At 40.8% G+C, this 18,103-nt stretch overlaps 1 long non-coding RNA gene across 1 annotated transcript in view; it reads right to left on the bottom strand.

The window, feature by feature from the left end:
- LOC136016569 (uncharacterized) overlaps positions 1-18,103 on the bottom strand; it is a 461,128-nt gene that overhangs the window by 184,638 nt on the left and 258,387 nt on the right. The window lies entirely within an intron of this gene.

The following is an 18,103-nucleotide window of genomic DNA, read 5'->3' on the forward strand; positions in this document are numbered from 1 at the left end:
ACTATTCTATGATTCTATGACTTTAAAACACAGAACTGAGCAAAAATTTAGGATGATGGGATCAATTTCTAATTTGGGCTGTACTCTGCCTGCTGCCTGATTACAACAAAAAGTGGACAGACTGAAATTTTCATATGCAGTTGGATGAGAAACAAGGAATTGCTATGTCAAAGATACTCACCCATTCTTAAACTGCTTTTTACACTGGTTCAGAACGACCATCTAATGTCAAAAGCCACAAGGAACACATTGCTAGCATTCACATATATAGATAAAAACATATGTAGATGACATACATCACACCTTGTTAACTGCATTTGTACCTGCTGTCTCCCCATGTGAGATCAATGCCTGAACTCCCACAGAGTATGATGGGAGTGAGATCAAGTCTGCTATCTGTCACACCAGTAATTGCTACATGCATTAAAAATTAACAATCTAATGCAAAGGAGTGGCTTGTGATCTGAAGCTTTATTGGGTTAAAAGCAACACTTCCACATAGAAACATGGTTTATCTGCTGCTATATCCACTGCTTCCCATTACTGCTGAAATGAGATCTCTCTCTCCCATCTGCAAAACATCATCTATAATGTCCCTGATCCAACGATATACTCTTAGAATTGAAAGTTTAGACTGATGTTTTGCTTGAGATAATACAAAGCTTTCTATTCCTATCAGTAGAAATTCATGCCCTGTCAACACAAAATTGACTGTTAATGTACTCAGATAATTTAGTTGGGAGAAAAGACAACTAATGCAATGATCCCTGAATGGTTTAGATATTAATGTCTCTAGAGGATACTAAGTGCCCAAAAAGCCAATTGTAGCTTCTTATAAATAAACCTTTAATCTTCTGTACCCCTCTAAGAAAATCCACCTAGGAGCTTACAAAAAGGGAAGAAGCCAAATACTTAACCAAATTACTGCAGGAAAGCTCAGTTTATACAGACCATTATTTTATCTTTGCTTCTGAAACTCAATACATTCAGAGGTGACAAAATGTACTGATCTTTTCTAAGACATTTTACAGTTTTATGACCATGCCACTTATACACCTAGATCACTAGTGTCTAATTTGTAGTCCAAAACCAAAATCAATATGGTAAAGACCTGAATGTTTTATAATTCTTTGTCTTGAGCTTTATTACAACCCTATATTAAAAATAGAATCTTGGGATCAAATCACAAGGTGGAGGAGAAAAGAAGGCAAATTAAGATCCTTATTTACACCGCTAAAGCATACACTTCATCATGTATTTAATCATGTATGCATATACAGGCTTGTACATGCACTCATGCAGCATTAGTAGCTATGTATCTAATACTTCAGATACAAGCTTAAAGAGTAACCCCTCTACTTCATTTGCAGGAAGCAAAACGAGCTGGAACTAGGCTATACAACCCAACCATTCTATGATTCTATGCACAGGTGGTTCAATTGAATCAGCTGCTAAAACTCACAGCCAGTTCCCACACTGTCTACTTAACTGTGCCTCCAACGAGTGCTGCTGTCCCACAGTGCCACACCATCTGTGCTTGTTAGTGTGCAGGTTCTCCTCCTCCTCTTTCACACGACTGTACCCTAAAGCCTCTATTTCCTGGCCCTCCTCTCAGGGTAGCTTCGTATTCTTGTGGCAGCACTCAAGGATAGGATAAAGGTATGTCACCCTTGTACCCAAACTATGATTTCTTCAGGGAACACATTTCTTCAGGCAAATACCCCACGTGCAGGTACTCTGCTAGATTTTAGGAGTACTGTTTGAAGTTGCAGTATATTAAACTGTCACTTAAAGAAAAAAAACCCCAACCCTACAAGAAATTGAAAGAGCTGAAATTGATGAGCAGTAATAATAGAGCTGATCACTGTGAAGATTAAAAAAAGTCAGCAGTAAGGCTGAGATATGCGGAGTACACCCTTGCAGTTTTGCATTCTTGATTCCCAGTTCCACAGATGCAGGAAAAGGACTCCCAGGATATGATCAGCTCTTGAATTAAAGAACTGGAAGCAGTAAGGATTTCACCTGCTTTACACAGTCTGTACCATAAGCTTCTGTGAGCCCAGACTAGGGAGTTCTTAACACACCAGCAACATAGACTCAACTTCTCACTACCTGCCATGTCATGAAGGACGTTATTGTCTGGTTTCCCAAAGGAGAGACACCTCCATCTGTGCAGTTTTTATACCTCTGTCTTTAAGCCTTTTGGACACATTGCCTGATTTCAGTCAAATTTGATAGAGATCTTGGTGCTCCATGGATGCAGAAATCTGAGTAGAGAACAGCGACCCAGCAGCAAGAACAACTGCAGAGTGTGTCCACACTTCACTGGACTCCACAAAAAGCCGCCTATGCAGCTTCTGGAAGAGCTCACCCCAAACAAGTCAGCCCCAAAGCTGGTTTCAGTGCACAGTGTGGCTAGAGGTTGTGTACCGAAGGAAAAGAAATGGCCCCAAAGCCAAAGTCTGGCTTCTGAGTTTCCCGGAGAACCTGATTTAGAAAAAAAAGATAGATCCATATGATCTGAAAGGACAAAAGTCTTAAAATTCAATCATATCTTCCAGTGTCATTTTTCTCTGTATGCAGTGACTGTGTGTCCTCTTGAAGATAGTAAGAAAACAGCACATCTGACTTAATTTAGGGCTCTTCTCTCCCTTCTATTTTCCCACTTTTCCAGCCGCAACAATACTACCTTAATAATTAAACACCATGTAGTAACTCATAACTCAACAGCAGCAGAAACTTTGTAATTATACAGAACATACACTGAGAAAAAACAGATGAAGGCTACACTGTACATGCAGAAAGCCGCTGCAGCAATCATATAATGAGTCACATTCCTGGGTAATTTCAGATATTAAATTCAGGCAAGCAGAATTCTATGAATGCTTGTCAACAGGTCTCATTACACAAGACTCAAATATAAGGAGAATGCCAGATGCTTAGAAGGCAACTAAATATAAAAAAACACTTGTCAGTACACTTACCCATGACTTAAACTTCACTGGGTTTTAAACACGGTAACTCACAAGAGGTCACTTATTGACCAAACTCTGCTTCTGTAAAACCAATACTGGACACTCAGTGCAGTCAGCGAAAACAGACTGGGATTAATCCTGAGTATTTCTGGGGATTTTGTACGGAGCTTATTGCTTGGCTGATTAAAATTAAAAATGCTGCTGTATCATCACTTGTTCTAGAAAAATAATGAGAATTTTGTTGGCAGTATAAGCAAAACAAAATAGGTTTGTTGTCAAGACAGTTGACTTAGTCTTGAAAAATAACGGTTCAGTCCATGTGAAAGGGCAGAGAAAGCAGCCTATTACATCCCTACCTGCAAGACAGGGATAATAATGTTCATATTCTCCTGTTTTCTGTCTTTCTTGCCTATTTAGATGGTAAACTTCCAAGATAAGACTTGCTTTTTTTTGATGGTAGAATGAACCAGATAAAGATTATACTGTTAGAATAAATATCTTTTAAATGCTTTAAGTTGAATCACAGAATCACAGAATCACAGAATCCCAAGGGTTGGAAGGGACCTCAAAAGATCATCTAGTCCAACCCCCCTGCAAGAGCAGGGTAACCTACAGTACATCACACAGGAACTTGTCCAGGCGGGCCTTGAATATCTCCAGTGTAGGAGACTCCACAACCCCCCTGGGCAACCTGTTCCAGTGCTCTGTCACTCTTACAGTAAAGACATGTTAAAAAGTACAGCTGCACTAAACTGAATTTCTTAGATTTCTAAATTTGTGCTGGACACTTGTGAGAACATCTTTCTCTAGGAGACAAGTAATTTCTACTTTTGGTCTTGAGTAAAATGTAGCTGTGCCAGATTTATAATCTCTACAGAATCCCATGTGTTGCTTCTAACCCCTGGAGAAGATCAAGTAGCATTAAAATATCAGAACAATTTTCACAAACTGAATGTCCACACTGTCAACTTTCATAACCTACCCAAATCCTCTCCAAATCCTTTCTGTCTGCACATTTTCCTTGTTAGAGAAGCTAAAATTTATTGTCAGTCCAATGACTTTGATTTGGGCAAAGTGGGATGTTAAAGGGAGTACATAGCATCATAAAGCCAAAAAGAAAAGACGCTAACTGAAGTTTTAATCACACAGTCTTAAAAAGTAAAGCAGGTGCTCCAGTTGAGATGTGCCAAATAGTAACACCACATGGACAAAACCGGAAATGTTAAGACTGAGTATAATGCAGCAGAGGAAGTTGCAGATCTGAAATTTGACTTTCGTATGAATGTAAAGCAAAGCAGAGAAAAATAAGCCATGTGCAGCCAGAACCTCACTGAACCTCTCAGCAGGATATCCTGACTTAGCAGGATATTAAAAATACAAGTAACATTAATTCTGTGCAGTGCCACAACATAATCCGTGCTATGGTTAACTTTATCTTACTTAGCTACTAAGAGAATAATGCATTAAAGTCTGATGGCATTTCCATGTAACTTCATGCATGCTTGACTTGAACAACCTGGTAATTCAGTTACTCTTCCATAATGCTATCTGTGGTATTTTGGCCCAACAGATCATTCTTCTGAACTGCTCAGCTGAAGCCACAAAGACAGTGGTTCTGTCTGAGACTTGCGCTACATTAGGAAGGAGAGCAGACAGCCCTACTTGAGGAGGTCAATGTTTGCTTTGTTTCCGAGTTCCATTAGAAGTCAGCTGTATGAAGAATGAGGTATTGAAAGCAGATTTAAAATCTAATTGAGCATAAAAGGTTTGCCAATTTTCAAGACTGAGCTAAATCATATGAAATTCAACACCCACTAAATATTATTTCTCTCGACAGGGTTCAGGAGAGAGTTTTAATGATTTTACTTCTTAGTCTGAGCCAGCAGATACCCAGAAAAGATCAGTATAACTGCTATTTCTAATTTAACAGATTTTAAATTATTTCAGGTATTAAAGTGTCTTTCACACTGCTGACCAGGGGATACACAGCATAAGAAAGTCAAAAAAAGACATCCCCTTTGTGTACATGAGTCCTGATTCTCTGCTACTTTGCTCCTGGTTCTGGCATACTGGAGGGGGACAGAGTGTTTTAAAATAATTTTCCAGCATTTCAGGCTTCTATATGGAAAGGAAAACAAAGTGGAGGAAAGGAAATATTTGTGCAGCTCAAGTATTTTCTCTTATTGATATATAGAAAAAACCCCAAACAACAGAAGCCCCTTGAAAGTCAGAGGATTTAAATTCCATACAAATACTACATCTCAGAGATTGTGAAGCTTCTGACTTGCAAGGAGCCTGCCAACATCATGCCATGCACCTAGCAGGCTGCTGCTGTTGCAGATCTCAGGTCTCAGAAATGCACAGTTCTTGTCAGCTTCACTGAGGCTGCTTGCTAAACATTAGTCACCTGAAGACAAGGATCTGGAGATCTGCAGATTCATCACTGCTACTAATGGTTGGCAGAAGAGAAGTTGGCAAAAACTGCAAGTTTCTGTCCATGGGCATTAAGGCTTTAAAAATGCCTAGTGCCATGCAGCCAGCTTTGTGGCTTGCTGAGGATGGCCTTAGGCAGCACAGGAACCACGTGCAACTGAGTGTTTTCTGGGAACCTAGAACCAGAGAGGCTGAATTCCCTTGGAACATGACTTTAAGTCCAGCAGGAAATTGTGTTAGTCATACCATTTGCATGAGGGTAGGTTTCAATTAACTGGGAAGTCCAAGATTCAAGATATGCTGATTTTTGAGTCACTTCTGCTTGCAACAATGCATCAGCTTGATAATATTAATATTTAATAAGCAATATCCTTAGCATTCTGGGCAAAGTGAAAATGGACAGTATTCTGAATTTCTTATGCCTATTGTGCAGGGGAAATATATTAGAACTCATCTTTTTGCTTATGGCTTAAGAATTGTATACTCTTCTGAACACTCGGTATTTCACTTAGCAAAGGACAGCACTTTGTAACTATTAAATGCACTGCCTTAGGGATGTGGTAACCCATCGACTTGACAAGACTTTTAAAAAATGCTAGAGTCAAACAGCAAGGCAGGATACATAGGATTTATCTGATAAGCTGAAAAGTCCCTAATGACCCCAAACACTTCAGGCAACACTAAGTATAAAAGTAATTTTGATGAACCTGCAAATCACATATAAATCAGGGGAGAATTTTTGTGTCCAAATATTTTTAAAGTCATATATTTCCATTGTGTCTTCTTTTTCACCCTCTACAATTCCCTTGACATGAAAATATAAGAAATCATTGTGGTAACTGATCTGATTTTAACATTTTTTCACTTTGCCTTCCCTACCTCCTCCTTTTTATGGCTTCATTGGGAAGATGGCAGCCTTCACTCATTTTCCTTTCCCACGTCTTACAACATGACATGTTTTTGTGGGATAACTCAAATTTAGAAAGGGGTAGACAAAAATGATGCTTTCCTACATGACCATGTTAATGCTGTGTGTGTGCTGAGGATAATTTTAGCTATATGCTACATGCAGAAGTGACAGGAATAAGCAACATACTCTGCTCAGGGTGCTAGTGCCTGCCAGTCTGCTATTCCAACAATATTCTGTAATTAATGTTGAGTGAGCAATAAAGACAGACCCAAGAGAAAGGCAAATCTGCTTGTTTTCTTTTCATTATGGATGACTATGCAAGAGGAAACCAGGAATATTCTGACAGTGCAGCTAAGATCTGGAAACTGTACATCTGCTTTGATAATTTGGATCCCAGCATTCATAAAGATGAGCAGTTTATTATGCTCAGTGCCATTTGTCAATACATCTTTCCCTATTTGTCCCTGCTGAGATTATGGCTGCTACAAAGTTAACAGCTGGCACTAGCATTGGCAGCCCAGGGCCAATTTATGGAACTCAGCTGGTAAAATACTGACCACTTCTGACACAAAAGAACGTCACTCTCCAAACCATCCAACTCACTGCCCTTATGCTGCCTCTTTTCCTCCTTTTGGCAAGACCCACCAGCACCATATGAGCTCTGGACTCCAGCAAACCAGCAGTGCTCCCACCCCTCCCCACCAGCTTAGTGGCTTTTCGCCACTCACCCTCCCAGTTTTCCTTCCGGCAGATGGTCTGCTGCATCTCAGTGGAATTTTGTGCCCTGTCTACACCATACCAGCACTGAAGCTGTCCACTTAAAATGCATGCATAGGTACAGAAGTCAGTTTGATTGTTGTGGGGTGCTGGGAATAAACGTTATTTTCATTGATCCCCTCCCTCCATTAAGAATTATATATTAAATTCTAGATGTTTCCTGCTAAAGGAACCCATTTTACAATTGCAAAGGAAAGATTATACTCAAGAAAACAGTTTTTTCTTAGCCTAGCAAACTTAAAAATATTGGCAGGCTTCCTCTTTTTTTCTCCCCACAGGTGGAATCTCACCAAGTACAACTGAAACTTTGCATTATGGGTGAAATGGTCCCTGGGGCCAAACTGATAGACCCAGGGACATCTCACACTGCAACTCGACCAGCTGCGGGGTGCTGCTGTATAGACTTACTGCCATCTGCGTTACAATCAGCACCACAGAGTGAACCATGCAAAGGAGTTGTTGCCAAGGGAACAACTTGTTATGTAGAGATTTACAGGTCAGTGTGCTGTTGGGATTCTATGGTGGCATGTATCTAATAAACCCACAATTAGGTCTATACTGGTCCTTCCACCCTTCCTGTGTAAAAATCACCTGCTATGCTCTGCCTTCTATGTTCTCGATTGTACAACAGTATCTGTTATTTTTAGATATCTAACACACTATTTGTTGGCACACAAAACCAAACAAGATACACCAAATGCCCCTGGCTGGCACAGTTTACAGTACTTCCTGCCCCCCGCATTCCAACTGAAGCTGTGTGTATAAACTAACCTTATATCAGGACTAGCCAAAGTCAACAATTGCCTAGATTCTCTCAGAGCTCTTTTATTAGGTGAATTTTTGGTCCAAGTGAAGTAAGCCACAACAACTGTAATTAGGAATATTAAACATCTGTGGACCCCATGCCTAGCATGGTGCTATTATTTCATCTTTCTTTGGGATGAGTATTACTTGTTCTTTAAGTAACACTGCCAAGGCAAAGAAAGGACAAAATTAAGTACAAAAATGGCTTCAATTTAAAATAACCTATGTTTACTACAGTCAACAGCATCACCTTAAAAGAAGGAACAGACCTAACCAGCTAATACTTGAGAATAAGGAATCTCCAGCTGTCACTAACACATCTGAAATCAAAAAGAAAAGTGTTAAAACACCTATGTAGCTATTACCAGCATGTGCTACTTTTACTGCTTGTTGAGCATGTCCATCATGTACAATACATACATGAATTCACAAGTCAAGCTCTTAGGCTATTCTCTCCAGTGCGCACTATATATACCTTTGAGTAGACAGGGCACAAATAGACATAACTCCCCCACCACAAAAACATTTTATACTCGCAGTTCCCTGCAGTAGGTAAGAAACCTTTCTGCAAGGCAACAGAGAACGTGTTGTTTCTGTGTGGCATGTTTCTGTTAGTGCTCTTACTCATGGGAAGGAAGTACTCCTACAAGGCTGGGGGGAGCGTAATACCCCATTTGTTCCTGGAAGATCACACTTCTGTATGGAATTTTCAATAGAATCATGCTTGTGACAGCTTTGCATTGCAGCTTTTGGGAAGGTTTCACAAGCTTGACTGTTCAGCAAATAATCCTTTAGAGCCACAACAGTGTTCAGAAAAGCTTTACAAGTTGGCAACTGGCATGCAGTGCAGCCATTCTGAATAGGTTTCAGAAGCCGCAGGTCTTGCCTGGGCAGATAAGAAAGTGTCATTTTACTGTGAAACAGTGTAAATTATAGAGATAAAATGCAAATTTCCCTAAACACTACTTTTTAATGTGGTTAAATCTATCAAAAGCTTTAAAGTGGTGGGATGTGCAAGTAAGGCCTTCTGTGCAAGAGAACACAGTGTATTTACAAGTACAATCTACAAATACTATTTTGCAGAGCTGTGTTGAGGCAGCCCATGGGCACATGGATAGTTTCACTCCTGCTGTTACCTGAACACTATATCATGAAGGTTTTGCTTTGCTCCAGTGAGGTACATAACAAACAAGATCTCACAACCCTCCCAGAGAAGAAAATCAAGAACTGACATTAGGCTGATTTGCCCCATTAACAGTCTGCACTGTCACCTGAAGTCTCTATAGAAGCTGAAGGGTTTCTGCAGACAGCATAAGAGACAGCAGAGAGGTAAGAGAAGTCAGGGCTGTGCTTGGACTAGAACAGTCCATAGTAATGCTGTTTTACTCCTATGGCAGATAATACACCTACACGGGTGCAAGTAAGACATACAGACACTGCTCAAGATAGACACACCCTGCACCAGCAGCAGTTGTATTAGACAGCCACTGAGAGCCCTCTCGGAGGAAAAAATGGCAACACCAGACTAATAATCATCAATCCAGACTCAAAGTTTCAAACCATGTCCAACAAGCATCTGTAACTCACAGTTTAGATCTCCGATTAAATACACCTAAAGCTTATTTTATACAGATGCTGCTGCTGCAGCTGAAATCTGTGAAGCCTCTGAGAATTTGAGCCTGTTGAAGCCTTAAAATAGACTTCCAAAACTGAGAAATCCAATCACAAAACAAATGTGTATGCACAACTGAGATGAAATATGACAGCCTTGCTTTTTAGGCTTTGCGGAAAGATCAATCCATCAGTGATAATTAGCCTAGGTTCATTCCACTAGCATCTGGATTGTAAGAAATACCTAACTGAAAGATGCAACTGGATTAGGCATCAGCAATCCAGTCTTTTGGAATGACTTCTAAAGATGGGAACAAAGTAATGTGTTAATCTCTACAAAAACAAAAGATACCTTCATTAGTCTTCGTTTCAGTAGTCCCTGCATGACACTGCTGCATATGAATGACTGGACAAAACACCTAATACAGGAGTAGATGTATGTTTATGCCCCTGTAAACAAATCCTAATCTCAAGACCAGCAGTCTAAAAGCTATTTTATATTTTTCACTATTTATTACTGTACAGGTGATAAATGGTTCTGACATTTTTTATTCCAGTATTTTAAAAACTCCTGAAGAAAAATTTCAAAAAGCTGCTCTCCTCACAAGTGCTGTTCATCCATCCCCTTCGTTTGGCTCATCAACTGCCAGCATAAGGTTTGGCAATGCAAATTTTTAGTGGCATAGAGCTGCACCACAGGTAGCTACAGAAACAAACAGGTAGAGTGCTTTTCACAGCAGCATTCCTGAAATTACTGCGATAAAAATACAGCAACAGAAGAATTCAGTCCCAGAACCCAAACAGCCTGTTCCCTCATTATGGTTATTATTGACATGAGCCGTCCTACAGACAGTGAGGAGGTTGCACCCACGAAGTGACACACGAGCGGTGTCCCTCAGGGATCGGTGTTGGGGACTGGTCTTGTTCAACATCTTCGTCGCTGATATGGACAGTGGGATTGAGTGCACCCTCAGCAAGTTTGCCAATGACACCAAGCTGTGTGGTTCTGTTGATACGCTGGAGGGAAGGGATGCCATCCAGAGGGACCTTGACACACTTGTGAGGTGGGCTGATGCCAACCTTATGAAGTTCAACCATGACAAGTGCAAGGTCCTACACCTGGGTCGGAGCAATCCCAGGCACAGCTACAGATTGGGCAAAGAAGAGATTCAGAGCAGCCCTGCGAAGAAGGACTTGGGGGTGCTGGTCGATGAGGAAATGAACATGAGCTGGCTTCAGTGTGCGCTCGCAGCCCAGAAAGCCAACCGTATCCTGGGCTGCATCAAAAGGAGCGTGACCAACAGGTCGAAGGAGGTGATCCTGCCCCTCTACTCTGCTCTTGTGAGACCTCACCTGGAGTATTGTGTGCAGTTCTGGTGTCCTCAACATAAAAAGGACATGGAACTGCTGGAACAAGCCCAGAGGAGGGCCATGAGGATGATCAGGGGACTGGAGCACCTCCCGTATGAAGACAGGCTGAGGAAGTTGGGGCTGTTCAGCCTGGAGAAGAGAAGGCTGTGTGGAGACCTCATAGCAGCCTTCCAGTATCTGAAGGGGGCCTATAGGGATGCTGGGGAGGGACTCTTCCTCAGGGACTGTAGTGACAGGACAAGGGGTAACAGGTTAAAACTTAAACAGGGGAAGTTTAGATTGGATATAAGGAGGAAGTTCTTTCCTGTTAGGGTGGTGAAGCACTGGAATCGGTTGCCCAGGGGAGTTGTGAGTGCTCCATCCCTGTGTTCAAGGCCAGGTTGGATGAAGCCTTGGGTGGGATGGTTTAGTGTGAGATGTCCCTGCCTATGGCAGGGGGGTTGGAACTAGATGATCTTGAGGTCCTTTCCAACCCTAACTATTCTATGATTCTATGATTCTAAGTCAGCACTGCAGATGTGATGGGGTGCCTTTGGAAGGCAAAGAGTCCACTGCCCTAGGTAGGATCAGCAGGCCCTGAGCACAGCCACCAAACACAGCCCTCACCATTTTCTATTGCAAGTACCAAACAATCTGCCTCACTTCTGCTTTCTCTAGGCAATACTTAGCAGATATGTACATGTAGCATGACACGGTATATAGAATTTTGCTGTTGGGAAGAGAGAACAAACCATGTGTAACAGATGGTGGTGGTGCGGCTTAACGCAATACCAGAAGACACTTAGTTACACACACTTAAGATACACTGATGGAAACAGCATATGGACCTAAATAGAATAGAGGAGGTATTAAGCTTAAAACTTTGAAGATTTTCTTTTGAAATGGTCTTGTTTTACCAGAGACATTTACTAAAATCAGAAACATTGTTTGCACTGATCCCTGGAAAAGGATTCAGTATTTTAGGGGGAAAAAAAAGAACTCTGACACATACTTTCAAGAAGAAAGTGTACAGCCAGCCTTCCAATTTCTCATGCTGCTCTACACTCCTGATACATCTCCTGAGCTATTTTTTAAATGTATGTACATCTTAAGGTCTAAGATCTAACATGAATAATAACTGAAATGATGCATAATTAAACATTTTGCACATCAATGTGTGATATTGATGGTTTAAATATTTCATGACTAATATGTTCACAGTTAGGTTTAAGCCAAGCTACTGAGTTATTTCTCCCTCACCTCCACTGCCCTACATTCTGAGAGTATTGATACAGCTTTCACCACAAGTTGAAAAGAAGATTTCAAGTCTACTTCCTGGAAGGTTAGTTAAATTATTGTCATGCTAAAAAAAGGAACACTGACAACAAAAGAAGGAAAAGGCATCTCTTTCTACTAGCATGTAATCCACAGCATCCTCTCTCGCGCTCAGTTTTCAACCAGATGAATGCTGGTGATGGAGCGGTTTGTTTTCAGGACTAGTAGCCCAAGGTACCAGCCCCCAGGCCCCTTATGTCATAAGACATGGGGCGTTCTGTAATGCCAGCATTTATTTGAACTCATGTACTGCACTCGGGTTAATCATGTCAAGTTCAGGGCCGCCAGGCTGAATAAATCAGTGGTTCAGCGTTCCCTCTGTATTGCTCTGCTGGCTGATACCAAGTTACCAGGCAGAGAATTGCTCCTTAGGCACAGTGAATGAGATCGTTATTTTTAGTGTTGAAGAGGAGAGGGTCTGTCCTTGCCAGCAACTCATGCCTGGATATTGTTACATTTGCAACATGTCAGAGGACTACACATGAAGAGTAGGGAATAAAGTCCTCTTTAGGTTGCTTCACTTCTTCAGCTCTATTTGGTGAAAACTTTTGCAAGCATTTCCTTCTGGCTTTTCTTCCTCTCATGCTGCTTTTCCCATTACCTTTAACCTTGCAGCGTTATTTTGAAGTATCACTCTGAAATGCCTTTCCAGCTACCACAGTTGTCATAACTCAGCGTATTCAAAGGACTTCTCTTTAGTTCACAGATGGAAACAGTTACCTTTTGCTTTTTTATTTTCCCAGTTTCTTACTAAAAAAGTGAGAGCCCCAAAACCATATACAAGTGCTTCCCTTATTATTCTTTAAATTACAGGAAAATGTAGATTACAGTTATGTCTATTACCTCTGCTACAGTATAGAAGATGCTGAAGGCCAATCGACAACAGCACTTGCACCTCTACAACCTTCTTCAGAAGCACTAGCATAAGGGAGACCATTGTGAAGATAAAGTTATACCCTGAGAGAGCTAATAAAGCAATGAAACCCATGAAGAATACTAACATCACAGTTCTGCAAACATTTACATTCAAGACTGGTATTCATACTCAAACTACTAATCCCAGGACTTTCAAAGACTCTTGAAGGAGGGAGGTACCTAATTCTATTTGACAACAGGATTGAGGAACTTAGTCCCCTGTCAATAGTTTTACTTAACACGTCACCTGAAACACAGGTAAAGTCCAATAAACAAGGCAAACCTTATCGCTCAGCCATTTGTAGCACTAGTTAGGGAGATATGTATATTCCAAAGGGATTAACTTGTCTGTGATCTGTTGCCAAAGCCAGTATCACACACACTGTGTACTGTGCTGAGTATGCTGTCAATTGGTGACCATAAATATCTGTTGTAATAAGGGAGATACAGCCAGTTATACAGCTGGGACAGCAACAGAAGGGCACATTCACTGAAGAAAATCAATTTTAATTAGGAAGACAATTATATTTTCTCCCAAAGGTTGCCAAGGTCTCAAGATTTATCTTTAAGGTGATGGAGAAGTAATCTTTTGCCATTTTATATCTACTGGGTAGCACTGAACTGTGGAACTATTTCAGGTCCAAGGGAAGACCATAAGGTCTCTGAAGGTCTTATAACCCAAGGCAATAAAAATCACTGGCACATCATTAGCTTGTTCCCTGCAACAGCAGCTTATGATTACATCCTTTGATTTCTCCAAGCAAAGGTTTGTTCAGCTTATTCTCAAACTATTTAGCAGTGATTGGGCCTACGCTGCTGCCTTCATTCCTATTTATAGCTGAGCTTTGTCCCAGTAGATAACCCCATGTTAGCTACCATCTCCCCTTAAAACCAGGACAAACTATAAAACTTCTCCAATGGAAATCGGCTGCCTTGCTACTGCGAGTTACTTTGAGACTTTTATTAAAGAAATTTGTTCTAGTAACTGAGAAAAGAAGCTATCCAGATATTTCTGGAGCAGTAACCAGTTGCTGTCAAGCCTTTCCATTTTAATGAGGAAAACCTGGCAGCAGAAATGGGAGAGCAGGCACTTGCTGAATGTTTCTAGAATGTTGATGCTCACCTTTTCTCTTTGTTGCTTCCTACTCGCTCTGCTGGAAGTTTCCTCTCTCTGCTCCTCCATGATCTCTCACTTTGTTTCTTGGACAAACTGTCAACAGTTGCTATAACACCACACACTTCTTCAGATCACTTCGTCAACACCACCACTGTCAGGGTGACCCACTAGAGCTGCTTTGTCAACTTAATAAGGTAGCCTGCAAATACCAGCCAGTTGTATTTTTCCTTCTCCTGTTGACTACTTGTAAGTAACATACTCTGTATGTAACTAAGAAAGCTGTACCAAGAAGTTCAGGATCCTCTGGTTCAATCTCAGCCTTAACCCTTTGTCTACTACAGTCTTTACACCACGGGGTTGCCAGGACAGACCTATCTTGTGTGTGTGTCTGTACAGTACACTGCAACCCCAGCACAAGATACTTCTGTATTGCGGTGCCCACTCTGTCTGCTGAGGGAATAAATACAAATTCTAGGCAAACTAGAAGTCATAATTGGCCAGAGACTCCTCAGTCTGCTTTGATGAACACCAGCATTTGTAATAAAAACCATGAGCACTGGATCTTCCGAAGCACTACTGGAAAAAGATCTGTCAAACTGTCGCTGACACTCACATGTTCCTCTTTTCTCTACAATGGATTTCTATTACAGACTTCAAACATGCTCTGCTCTGAAAACACCCCATTGATGTCAAGATGTCTTCAGCATATAAAATAAGTGCAGGGTACATAAGAGAAAGGCACAGCATGGCTCTGGAATTTTGCTTATTCTGGTGGCAGCAGTCTAGTTTTGAGATGCTGGAATTGTCAGCGAGTGGCCCAAACCTGCAGAACCTTTCAGTGTGTTCAATTTGTGGTTTTTACATCTTATTTTCTCCCTGAAATACATCCTATTATATATTACCATGGTGCTAGTGCTGTAGTTTTGTTTCAAATTGTAGTCAAATCAAAAAAGATTGTTTCTGAAACAATAAAATATTCCTGTGGCTTTTTAACACCGCAGCAATTTTAAGCTGCGCAATGCACACTATTCTATATACTTGTCTCTCCAAACTGTGAACAGCTTCCTGCCCAGCTGTCACAAATCTGATCCTGACATGTGCAAACTCTTAGCATCTCAGGAGTGCTGTAAACTCCTTACTTCCACTGACACAACTATAGTGGCTCAGCACCCCAAAATCTGTGATCTGTGTTTATCCAGCATTACTGTGCTCTTCATGAGGCCTTTGACTAATTTCAAACCTAACAGTCTTACAAGAAGTATAATGCAGTCATTAGCACAAATGCAGAACATACAAATACTGATCAAATATATACAAGGAATTAATAACAGTCCGAATTTTAATGTGCTACAAAATAAAGCTCAGTATTAAGACTGAAAATACCTGAGTTTTGTTTCTAACTTGGTGATCGTGGAGTTGCTAAAGTGGTGTGAAAGCCATGGAAGAAAGCCCATGGAGGGAACTCAGACTTTGGAGAGACTTTTAGAGATTTATTTTAGTTGTAAATAAGAAACATGCATAGTCTCTATAAAACACTAGAACAAGTACTTTTAGACAATGTTTTATCATTCTAAATGTTGGAAAGCTTTCTGATTAAATGTGATTGCATTCACGGATGTTTTTATTATGGGATTTCAACAAACAAACTTGAGAGTAAAATTCAATTTAATTTCAGGAAGCAATGAGAGAGGATAAATTTAATAGGAACATATTGTTCCAGGCATGCTCTATGCTATCCTGCAGACCTTGAGCAAAGCCAGACATCTGAGAGCAGCAGGGGAGAGAATGAGAGAGACAGAGGGAGGTAAAGAATGAGAAGGAGGGGGAGGAGAGCACAGAGAAAAAGACAGATAAGAGAGGAAAGTTCCTGTCAGACTTCTCTGTGATAAGAGAGAGGAGTTGAGCACTGTGGGAGAAAGAGAGACGAGGGAGACTCTGAGTTGACTGTGTATAAAACAGAAAAACAACACATACAGCACAAGTCCAAGACACTATCCAACTTTCACAAAGTCAATGGAAAGTCTCCTCTAATTTCTCTGGTGGCACTGCCTGAAGCCCTCAGTAAATAAAACCCAGGCTCTGTCACTCTCTTCTCCTGGGCTTGACAATAGCAAGGGGCTGTTGAACACAGAATGACTCAGTCGGACCCCTGCTAATCAAAGCCATCAGATAAGAGGGGTTCCCCTGGAATTACACAGAGATTGCTTTTAACCAGCTGGCTGCTCCCCATACCACGTTGGCACACCCCAGTTGAGCAGGGAAAGTGGAGGCAGCTGGACAGGACTGAGCACACCTAACCAACTCCTTCCACAGCAGGTTGCAAGAGTTCAAGGCCTTTGAACAGAACAATCTCTTTCAAGAGCTCTTCATCAAGTTCTAGCAAAAAGAAGAAAATAAAAATTCCCCTAAGCCCTCTTAGGGGAGACACCAGCTTGTAAAAAAGAGCGCATCAGCTAACAATCTTGCTGCTTGTCCTTCCTCCCTCCAGTTCCCACCTTTTGCTCATTTTGTTTACTGGGCCAGATTGTAAGATCTCTGGAACAAAACCTGTAGTGCTGCTTTGAAAATACACCATATGCATGTTTGGTTTAGCAGCTCTGCTAATGAGAATATTGAGTGAGCTTCACCCTAATGACTCCTGAAATGTAGGTGAAATTGCTGGGACCCAGGATCTTGTCTGACAAGGATGGGAATGAATTTTTACCAGGTCTATACCAGCTACACGCTCTTCCTGTAAATATCAATTGGTATAGCAATATATAAATTTAATTCCTAGGCATGAGAAAAGGCTCTGTGCTTAATGGAGCTAATCCATACAGCTTGAGTGGGGCTTGCTTGCAAGACAGTCTGGAGGCAGGACCTCTCTCAGCTCTGACATGGACAGATAACATAACCTTAAGATATCCTGCTTCTATTCATACCATTGCTTATTATTCCAGTTGTCTAAATCAAACACTTATCAGGGTTATAGACCCCTCTCATTCTCAAATTATTGGTAAACAGCTTGTACTAAAATCTAACTTATCTGCAGGAAGGTGAAGATCAACAAACTTTTTTAACGAAAGTAGCAGATCTATAAATATAACTCTGTAAACTTATGTTTAACTGACAGGGAATTTCAGGCAGCTTTAGATTCTTTTGAAAATCCGTGCTTTAAGCAAGGGAACTTTCAATGCAGAACTGGTCTTCTATTAACACGTTCTCAGTTGCTATGTGATTATCCTATGGTGTACAATGATTTATGAACGTAGATACGAGTAACTTTGACATTGTGAAAACCAGCAACTTCCCTGTTCCTTCTCTCTTCACCTGAATAACTTACTGGACCCTTAAACAAATTAAAGAAGTAAGTAAGAGTGACTGGAAACACTGCTGAACTATTTAAGTAAGCCGCAGAGAACTACACTGGATAATTTATTCTTGTGAGAAACATAATGATCACCCAACAAGTCTGGTTAGGAAGGTGGTTTATCAGGCCACCTTGATATACTAGGGTAAAAAAATACACAGAACACCTACTGATGATGGATTGCAAGATATATTAATATGGAAAAGGATTGAGATTTACTTCCAATAGTAGATTAAGGTGCTTCAATGCAGCCAAGGCCAGTTCTTTTAAAACAACAGGGACTGAGTTTCTTCTAGATAAGGACTTAATTTTTATTGAAAACCTACCACCTTCAAACTGCTTGAAAGTTGAAGCACTATAAAACTGTCAAATAACACCATTATTAAAAGCTTTATTTGACAAATCTTCTACTGCTGGGATAACTTGTGTGTTTGCCTTCTCTCTCACATGAAATAAAATCATTCACTTATGCAAACTGCTGACAGGAACGGAAACAAATGGGGTTCTCAGCACAGGGTGAAACACAC

This window comes from Lathamus discolor, chromosome 6 (genome assembly GCF_037157495.1).
Source record: "Lathamus discolor isolate bLatDis1 chromosome 6, bLatDis1.hap1, whole genome shotgun sequence".
Taxonomy (NCBI): Eukaryota; Metazoa; Chordata; class Aves; order Psittaciformes; family Psittacidae; genus Lathamus; species Lathamus discolor.